The sequence below is a fragment of the Sus scrofa genome, chromosome X (genome assembly GCF_054392235.1).
Source record: "Sus scrofa isolate SSC_HxYL_T2T_F1_AM1 chromosome X, Sscrofa_HxYL_maternal_Yorkshire_Landrace_v2.0, whole genome shotgun sequence".
Classification (NCBI taxonomy): domain Eukaryota; kingdom Metazoa; phylum Chordata; class Mammalia; order Artiodactyla; family Suidae; genus Sus; species Sus scrofa.
Genome location: NC_139401.1, coordinates 69,452,298 through 69,461,468, shown reverse-complemented (window position 1 = coordinate 69,461,468; position 9,171 = coordinate 69,452,298). Strand labels below are relative to the sequence as shown.

Here is a 9,171-nt window from a genome sequence, read left to right as displayed (position 1 = left end):
CACATCCTTAACCAGCTGAGTGGAGGCCAGGGATCGAACCCACAACCTCATGGTTCCTAGTTGGATTCATTTCCACTGCACCACGACAGGAACTCCAAAAATTTTTAAATTAAGGTATGTACTTTTTTTTTAGACATGATGCTATTGTACAGAAGAAACTACAGTACAGTGCAAACTTGACTTTTATGTGCACTAGTAAATCAACAAAACTCATGTAACTCAAATTATTGTGATATTTACTTTACTGTGGTTGTCTGGAACTGAACCCACAATATCTCCAAGGTATACCCATACATCCTGAGAAGGATCCTCAAAAATTGGTATTTGAGTGAAATTTTATTTTTATTATATTATAAAATATGATACACAGAAGACTGTATAAATTATATACGTACACAAAGAATAATTTAACAAACTTGAAAAAATTATTGGCATCATTAAAGTGACATGTGCACTGCTATAATTAATTACATTTTTACCCAGATGAACCACTATTCCAACTTTTGGTTAATACATTCTGCTGCTTTGCTGAAAATAATAGGAGATAACTGCATAACATGTAGTTGCAGTTTGTTCTATTTCAATAATGTGTAGTAATCCACAAAAAGGAAACACCACTACCATTGATGTGTCTATTCTGTTGACAGTCATTTGCATGTTTTCCAGCTTAGAGCCAGCCATTAAGAATAATAATGCTACAGACATTAACATGTCTTTAGGGAACATATACACATCAATCTTGATAAGCATATACACTGTAGTGAAATTTCTAAGTCAGAAAATATGAGCATGTTCAGTATTATGGCGTATCATGAAAAGTTTTCCAATGTGACTATCCCCAATTATACTCACACCATCCCTGTGTAAAAGATACTGGTTAGTAAAATACTCACCAATATTTAGAATCCTCAATCCATTTTATTGGACCCATTCTAGAAAGTATACATTAGGACTGCTTATAATTTTTGCTGTTTCTCTGTTGCCAAATAAACTTGAGGACCTACAACTGTGGTTTATGTGGGACATGCTCAAGTCTTTGCCAATCCTCTACAGGGCTAACAGCATATTGATTCTAATGATTTGTATATAAATTTTGAAAGCCAGCATTTTGTGACAACTTATATCCTACTACATTCTAAATATGTCTTTAGACTGTCTCATTAAAAAATATTTGTAATAAATATGTTGCAATGCAAATAGCCATGAATAAACAATACCAAGAGTCAATAAACTATACCCAGGGAGCTATATCTTGCCCACCACGTATTTTTTTTTAAATGATTAATTCCTTTATTTTTAAAAATGAGGTAAAATTCACATACATAAAACTCACCATTTTAATACAATTCAGGGGCCTTTGTGCAATCATCACTATGGTCAAAATTCTCCATTCTCCATTCCCTGTACCCTCTCTAGTCACTGACAACCACTAATCTGCTTTGCCCCTACTGATTTACCTCTTCTTCATATTCCATGTAAATAGAATAAGGCCCTTATGTGTCTGGTTTCTTTCACTTAGCACAATGATTAAGATGAACATCCATGACATACTATGTATCTGTAATTGATTCCTATTTATGGATGAATAATACTGCATTTTATGAATATACCACTTTCTCTAGCCATTCATCTACTCGTGGATATTTGAAACAATTTCACCCTTTGCCTATGGCAAATAGTTGTGGCTGTACATATTTCCATACAAAATGTTTACTTGAACATTAATATTCCTTTAACTTAGGACTATACATGATATGGAATTGGGGTCACAAAAATTCTATATTTAAATTTTTTAGGAAATACAATACTGTTCTTCACAGTAGCCTCACTATTTGATGTCCCCCATAAAAAGAACAATTTTTTTTTTTGCTTTTAGGGCCACACTTGCAGCATGTGGAGGTTCCCAGGCTATGGGTCGAATCGGAGCTGTAGCCACCAGCCTACACCACAGCCACAGCAACGCTGGATCCTTAACCCACTGAGCGAGGCCAGGGGTCAAACCCACAACCTCATGGTTCCTAGTTGGATTCGTTAACCACTGAGCCATGACAGGAACTCCAAAAGGAACAAAAATTTTAACTTTTCCACATCATTACTGACATTTGTTATTTTCCATTTTATAGGCACAGTATGAAGTGGTATCTCATGGTTATTTGGGAGGATTTGGGCTGTCTTTTTGGCCACACCCATGGCATGTAGAAGTTCCCAGGCCAGGGATCAAACCCACGCCACAGCAGTGACCTGAGATGCTGCAGTGACAACACTGTATACTTAATTCATTGTGCCATTCTTTCACATGTAGCTGTCCAATTTTCCCAGCATGGTTTATTGAAGAGACTGTCTTTTTTCCATTGTATGTTCTTGCCTCCTTTGTTGTAGATTAATTGACCAAAGGGCATGGGTTTATTTCTGGGCTTTCTATCCATTGATCTATAATATGTCTGGTTCCATCCCCCCAATATCATTCTGTTTTGAGTACTGTAGCTTTGTAGTATAGTCTGAAGTCAAGGAGCACGATTCCTCCAGTTCTGCTCTTCTTTCTCAAGATTGTTTCGGCTATTCAAGGTCTTTTATGTTTCCATAAAATTTTTAAAAATTTTGCTCCACTTCTGAGAAAAATGCCATTGATAAATTTGATAGGGATTGCACTGAAAATTTAGATTGTCTTGGGCAGTATGGTCACTTTGACAATACTGATTCTTGCAATCCAAGAACATGGTATTTCTTCCATCTGTTTGTGTCATCTTCAATTTATTCCATCAGCTTCTTAAGAGTTTTTGGAATACAGGTCTTTTGCCTCCTTTGGTAGGTTTATTCTAGGTATTTTATTTTTTGGATGTGATCTACCTTTGATTTAAAGTGAGAGATGTGTGATTTTTCCTCCTTTCACTTGAACCACTGTAGGGTATTCACTGGCCTAACTTCATTATTGTTTTTCAGGGAATAGAGAGGCCTGAGAAGAGGGAGAGAGACAGGAAAATGGCCAGTCAGTGGAGCAGTCAAAACACACATAACATTAAGTTCACCATCTTATATGGACGTGGGTATGTGGCTTCCTAAAACAACTACAATAGTAACATCAACGATCACTGATCACTGTAACACATTGAGAATTTTTGAAATATTGCAAGAATTACCAAAATATGACATAGAGACACAAAGTGAACAAATGCTGTTGTGAAAATGGTAATAATACACTTGCTCAATGCAGGGTTGTTATAAACCTTCACTTTGTAAAATGCAATATCTCAGTAGTGAAATACAACAAAATGCAATGAGGTATATATGGTAATCCATTATTTCTTTTGATGATTTTACTCTCGGTAAAAACTGATTGCCAAATTAAAGATCAGGAAGATTTTACTATACATTTTTATTGTGTTTTTCTTTATAGTACAGCTTGTACATTTAGCTTTTGATAGATTTTGAGTTAATTTCTGTAAAGGTTATAAGTTAAAAGTCCAATTACATTCTTTTGTAAGCTGATCCCTGTTGTCAAAGGATCATCTGTTGATACTATTTTTTCATAACTGAATGGTCTTGGTAATCTCCTAGATAATCAATTGGTCATAGATGTTTTTCTGAACACTCATTGTATTCCACTGGCCTAGATGTCTATCCTTATACAAATAGTACACTGTTCAGATTACTATCACTTTGGTGTAAAGTTTGAAAAGAGTATGAATCATCCAAGCTTATGGTTTTCAAGATTTTTTAGGCTATTCATGGTTCTTCACAATTTCATACCTATTTTAGTATCAGTTTTCCTTTTTTGTAAAAAAGGCAGTTGAGATCTTGAAAAGGATCCTATTAAATTTGTATATTGCTTTATGGGATAACTGCACACTAAAATACACTTTCCAATAAATGAACACAGGATATGTTTCCACTTGTTTAGTTTTCTTTCTTTCAGCAACATTCTCTAGATTTCAATTTAGAAGTCTCATACCTATTAAAGTAAATGTACCCTACATATTTTATTATTTACGATATTGTAAATGGAATTGTTTCTATTTGCCTTTATATGTTGTCCATTGCTAGTATCTAAAAATACAACTAAGTTTTATGTATTTGACATATACTCTGAAGTGTTGCTGAATTTCTTATAAGTCTAGCAGTTTTTGTATGTATTGTTTAGGATTTTCTAAATGTATAATACTGTCATCTTGAGAATAGAGACAATTTGACTTCTTCCCTTCCAATTCCAATTATTCTTTTCCTTGGCTAACTGTTCTGGTTAGAACTTATAGTAACAAAGTTAAACACAAGAGGCATCCTAGTTTTATTTCTGGTCATAGGGAGACAGCAGTCTTTCCCCTTTGACTATGTTACCTCTTTTTCACAAATGCCTTTCATCATGTTGCCTTTCTTGTTTTGTAGAAAATTGAGCCTCACTGAGCCTCCATGGCCTTCCCTCAGTTCCAAGAGGCAGGTTCAGAGACAGGGAGGAACAGTGAGGCAACAGTAATGCAGCTTTGGGGGTAAGGTCTTGGTTCCCCCCGAGGGAGGCACATGATTTTGGCATCTTACACACCTAACAGAAAAGATTACATTCCTTACGCTCCTTTTGGAAATGGATAGTTTAAAACTAAATAGCTTGTAGCCCTGTCCTGTGCTTGTTCCTCATTTGATCGTACCCTAAACACAAATATATAAGCTATATATAAATATAACCTATAAGCTAAAGATTAGTCACCCTGACCACAATTGCCTGTGGGTTATAAATTATAAGCACATGATGTTTTTCAGGAACTTTCCTAGTTTGTTCTAATCTCTGATCAATATGCCCTTTCTCCAACCATTGTTATTCTAGGAAAAGCCAAGATGACAAAACCCAGAAGACCACCACTAAGATCATGGCCGAGATCTCTTGATTCCCCAAAAGAGAGAAGAATGCATGTTTACCCCAATTCTTATCTTATTCTTTTCTCCTTTTAGACTACAAAACTCCCTGCAATTCTTCCCCAAGGGAGGGCACAGTTTTCAAGGCATTCGCTCGCTGTAGCCCCCATTTGCCTGGCAAAGAAATAAAAACAATGTTTTCCCCTACACCCAAAACTCTGTCCCTATGTTTCTATTTATACCAGTGGGCAAAGGCTTAGTTTCACTGCTTTTACTTACTTATGTCAAATAATATGAAGCATCTTTCATGTGCTTTTTGTCCATTTATATATTTTCTTTGAAGAAACATCTTTTCATGTTTTCGCCCATTTTTAATTGGGTTTTCTACATGTTGAGAAGTAAGTTTTGATGCACATTTAGTTAATTTTCTATATAGTGCATCTTCATTTCTCTGAATGTGGAAATACATTTGTCCAAGCACCATTTGCATTTGGAAATCCAGTTGTCCAAGCATCATTTGTTGAAGGGACCTCATTCCTCTAAATGATCTTGGAAGCCTTCCCAATAATCAACTGGGGATAGATGAATGGGTTTATTTCTGGAAACTCAATTCTATCCCACTGGTCTATATGTATACACTTAGGTGAGAAATGTATCATTTTGATTAATGCAGCTATGCAGTAAGTTCTGAAATTAGAATTCAAGTCTTCTGACTTTGTTCTTTTTCGAGATTGATTTGGTTTAAGCTTTTCCATTTCTGCATAAAAGGCTATTCGGATTTTGAAAGGACTTGCATTGAATCTGTTGATCACTATGGGCTGTATTAACATCTTAAGAATATTACAATACACTTGCAGAGGATGTCTTTCCATTTATTTACTTGTTTTTAAATTTATTCCAGCAAAGTTCTGTAGTTTTCACTGAACAAATATTTCAACTCCCAGGCTAAATTTATTCCTAGGTAGCTTATTCTATTGGATGCTATTGTACATAGATTTTTAAATTTCCTTTTCCAATTGTAATAAGCTATAGAAATACAAGTAATTTTGTGTGCTGGTCATTTAACTTTGCTGATTTTGTTATTATCTCTAGAAACTTTCTGTGAATTCCTTGGAACTACCTACATAAATATTGTTATAATTGGAGTAGAAAAAGAGTTTTAATTCTTACTTTCCAATTCCTATGCCTTCTATTCCTTCTTCCTGCCTAGCTGCTATAGCTACAATATACAGTACAATATATAAGAGCAATGGTGAAATCAGGCACCTTTGTCTTGTTGATGACCTTAGGAGAAAAGCATTCAGTCTTTTGACATTGATATTAGCTATGTGTTTTACATAAATGCTATTTATCGTGTTCAGCAAGTTCCTATCTATTCCTAATTCGTGTTTTGTTTTTCTTTTCTGAAACCATGAAAGTTTGCTGGTTTTATCAAATTCTTGCTCTGTATCCACTGAGATGATCTTTTGGATTTTCTTCTCATTATATTGATGTGATGCATTATCCTTGTATTACTGGCAATAATTCCACTTATTTAGGTGTAAAATCCTGATAATATGCTGTTGGATTCCTTATTGTAGAATTTTTGGAAAAACTTAGAATCTAAATTCTAAGACATATTGGTAATTAATTTTCCCTTCTTAGGATGGTTTTACTCGGCCTTAGTGTCAGAGTAATGATGGACAAATAGAATAAGTATTCCCTCCTTTCAATTTTTTGAAAGAATTTGTGTGATTACTATCAACTCTTAATATCTGGTAAAATGAACCAGTGCAGGCATATGAGAGCTGTCTTTTCTTCGCTGACAGGTTTTATATTTTGGCTACTTGTTCAACCCCTTTATTTATATACATCTCTTCAGATTTTCAAACACTACTCGAATCTGTTTTTTAAAGGAAAAAGGATTCCCTTTTCTCCACATTCTTGCCAAAACCTGTTATTAGCAGATGTTTTGAAGTTAGTCATACCGACAGGTGTGAGGTGGCATCTCACTGTTTTGATTTGCATTTCTCTAATAATTAACAATGTTGAGCATTTTCATCTGCCAGTTAGCCATCTGTGTATCTTCTTTGGAAAAATGTCTACTCAAGTCTTCTGTCCAATTTTTAAGTGAGTTGTTTTTTAGATAGTGAGTTGTATGAGCTGTTTATGTAATTTGGATATTAACCCCTTGTCAGTCATATCATTTGCAAATATTTTCTCCCATTCTGTAGGTTATCTTTTCACTTTGTCGGTAGTTTTCTTTGCTGTGCGAAAGCTTTTAAGTTTAATCATGCCCCATTTCTTTATTTTGCTTTATTTCTTTTGCCTTATATTATTGTCAATTCTCTAACCACTTTAAATATTTCACTCCATGCTTTTCTTGCTTTCATCATTTCTGAGAAGTCAGATGTGATTCCTTTTATTCCTCTCTAGGTAGGTGTCCCTCATTTCTGTTATAAGGATTTTTTATATATTTATCATTTCTTTTGGTTCTTTCTTATGATTTCCATCTCTCTACTTACATTGCCTATATGTTCTCACATGCTGTCTATTTCACTCAACAGAATCTTTAGCATAGTTCTCTGGTTTCTTTTAGGATTTTTTTTCTTTAGCTTTGTTTTTTTGTTGTTGTTTAAAAAACAATATTCCTAGGTATAGTTTCGTGGGGCATTTATCTTAGTGTTCTCTAAGCTTCCTGGATCTCTGCTGTGGTGTATGACATTAATTTGGGGGAAATGATCAGTCATTATTACTTCAAATATTGCTTCTGTTCCTTTACTTCTTCTCCTTATATTCCCACTACATGTATGTTACATTCTTTGTGGTTGTGCCACACTTGTTCAATATTTTGTTCTATTTTTATTTACTCTTTTGATCCCTTTTGATTTTCGAGAGTTCTATTACTATATCCTTGAGCTCAGAGGTTCCTTCTTCAGCTATGTTTAGTCTATCTAGGAGTCCATCAAAGGCATTCTTCATTTCTGTTAGTGTCTTTGAAATTTCTCATTTCTTTTGGTTCTTTCTTAGGATTTCCATCTCTCTGCTTACACTGTCCATCTGTTTGTTCTTACATGCTGTTTACTTCAACCATTAGAGCCCTTAGAATACTAACCATAGTTGTTTTAAATTCCAGGTCTGATAATTCTAAATCCCTGCCATCTCTGATTCTAGTCCTTGATCTGTGTCTTCAAATTGAGATGTTTGCCTTTAGGTATGTATGCTTTGTAATGTTTTCTTGATAGCTGGACATGACATACAGTGTAAAAGGAACTGCTATAAACAGGACTTTAGTAACGTGATGGTGATGTATGAGGAAAGGGGGAGCATTTACAGTCTTATAATTAGATTTCAGTCTTTAAGTGAGCATATGTATCTGGACTATGTAACTTCACAACAGCTTCTCAGTTGTACTCTTCCCCTATGTGAAACAGTATAGCTAAAGTGAGCTGGAGCTGGGCAGTTCCCTTCATTGGGTAAGTTAGGCTATGATAATACTCCAGCACATTAGGCTCTGGTTACATAGTTTCCTCTGATGTCAGGTCTTATTAAGAAAAATGGAGTTCTCTGGCTTATTTCAAAATGATTCCCCTTTCTCTCCTACTGATAGAAGCACAAGGGTATTTTTCTCCCATATGTAGCTCATAGAAGTAAACCTCATAATATTATGGAGGTCCTCTTGGAGTTAATTCTTAGGCTTGCTGACACTAAGGCTCCAGCAATTCACCAATTACAGTTCATATTTTTCAATCCTGGCACTAGTTCCTGCAGTGGTTTCTGCTCATGCAATTCACCAATTACAGTTCAGGTTTTCTTATTTTAGCACTAATTCCTGCAATGGTTTTTGCTCACGCCTACTCTAGTTACACATGACTCCCTGTACTCACCTGTCTTCTCACCAATCTGTGGGCAACGATTTGTCCCATATCCTCTCCTCTTTTACAGATCTAAGAAACACTGGTTACTTTTTTAGTCTGTTCAACTTTTTACTTATTTTTAGGATGGAGAGGCAACTTCTAAGCTCATTATGTGCAGATATGGAAACCCAACTCTTTTAAAGTTTACCAGTGACTACTAGATACTACACATCAATTATTCAATTTACATGCAAAAACACTGGTGAACCCATATGATATCTTTCAAAATACACAACCAAAAAAGGAAATGGCCAAGAGAAATAAAAGTGCAATAATAAAAGTGATAACACCGATGGGAAATTTGAATTTAATGTAAATGTAGTTATAACATAACTGGCTGACCATGGAAACGTTGACAATATCATCATTTTAGACCTCTAGATTTGCACTTGTAAGAACTTACCAGTATACTGAGAATAGCGATTGTGCTGAA

At 34.9% G+C, this 9,171-nt stretch overlaps 1 long non-coding RNA gene across 1 annotated transcript in view; it reads right to left on the bottom strand.

Annotated features, from left to right (window-relative positions):
* Nucleotides 1-323: 323 nt before the first annotated feature.
* Nucleotides 324-9,171, bottom strand: part of LOC110257855 (uncharacterized) — an 83,491-nt gene continuing 74,643 nt past the window's right edge. Inside the window, exon 2 of the long non-coding RNA XR_002340873.2 lies at nt 324-2,953. This is a non-coding gene — a long non-coding RNA (uncharacterized LOC110257855). The remainder of the gene's footprint in view (nt 2,954-9,171) is intronic.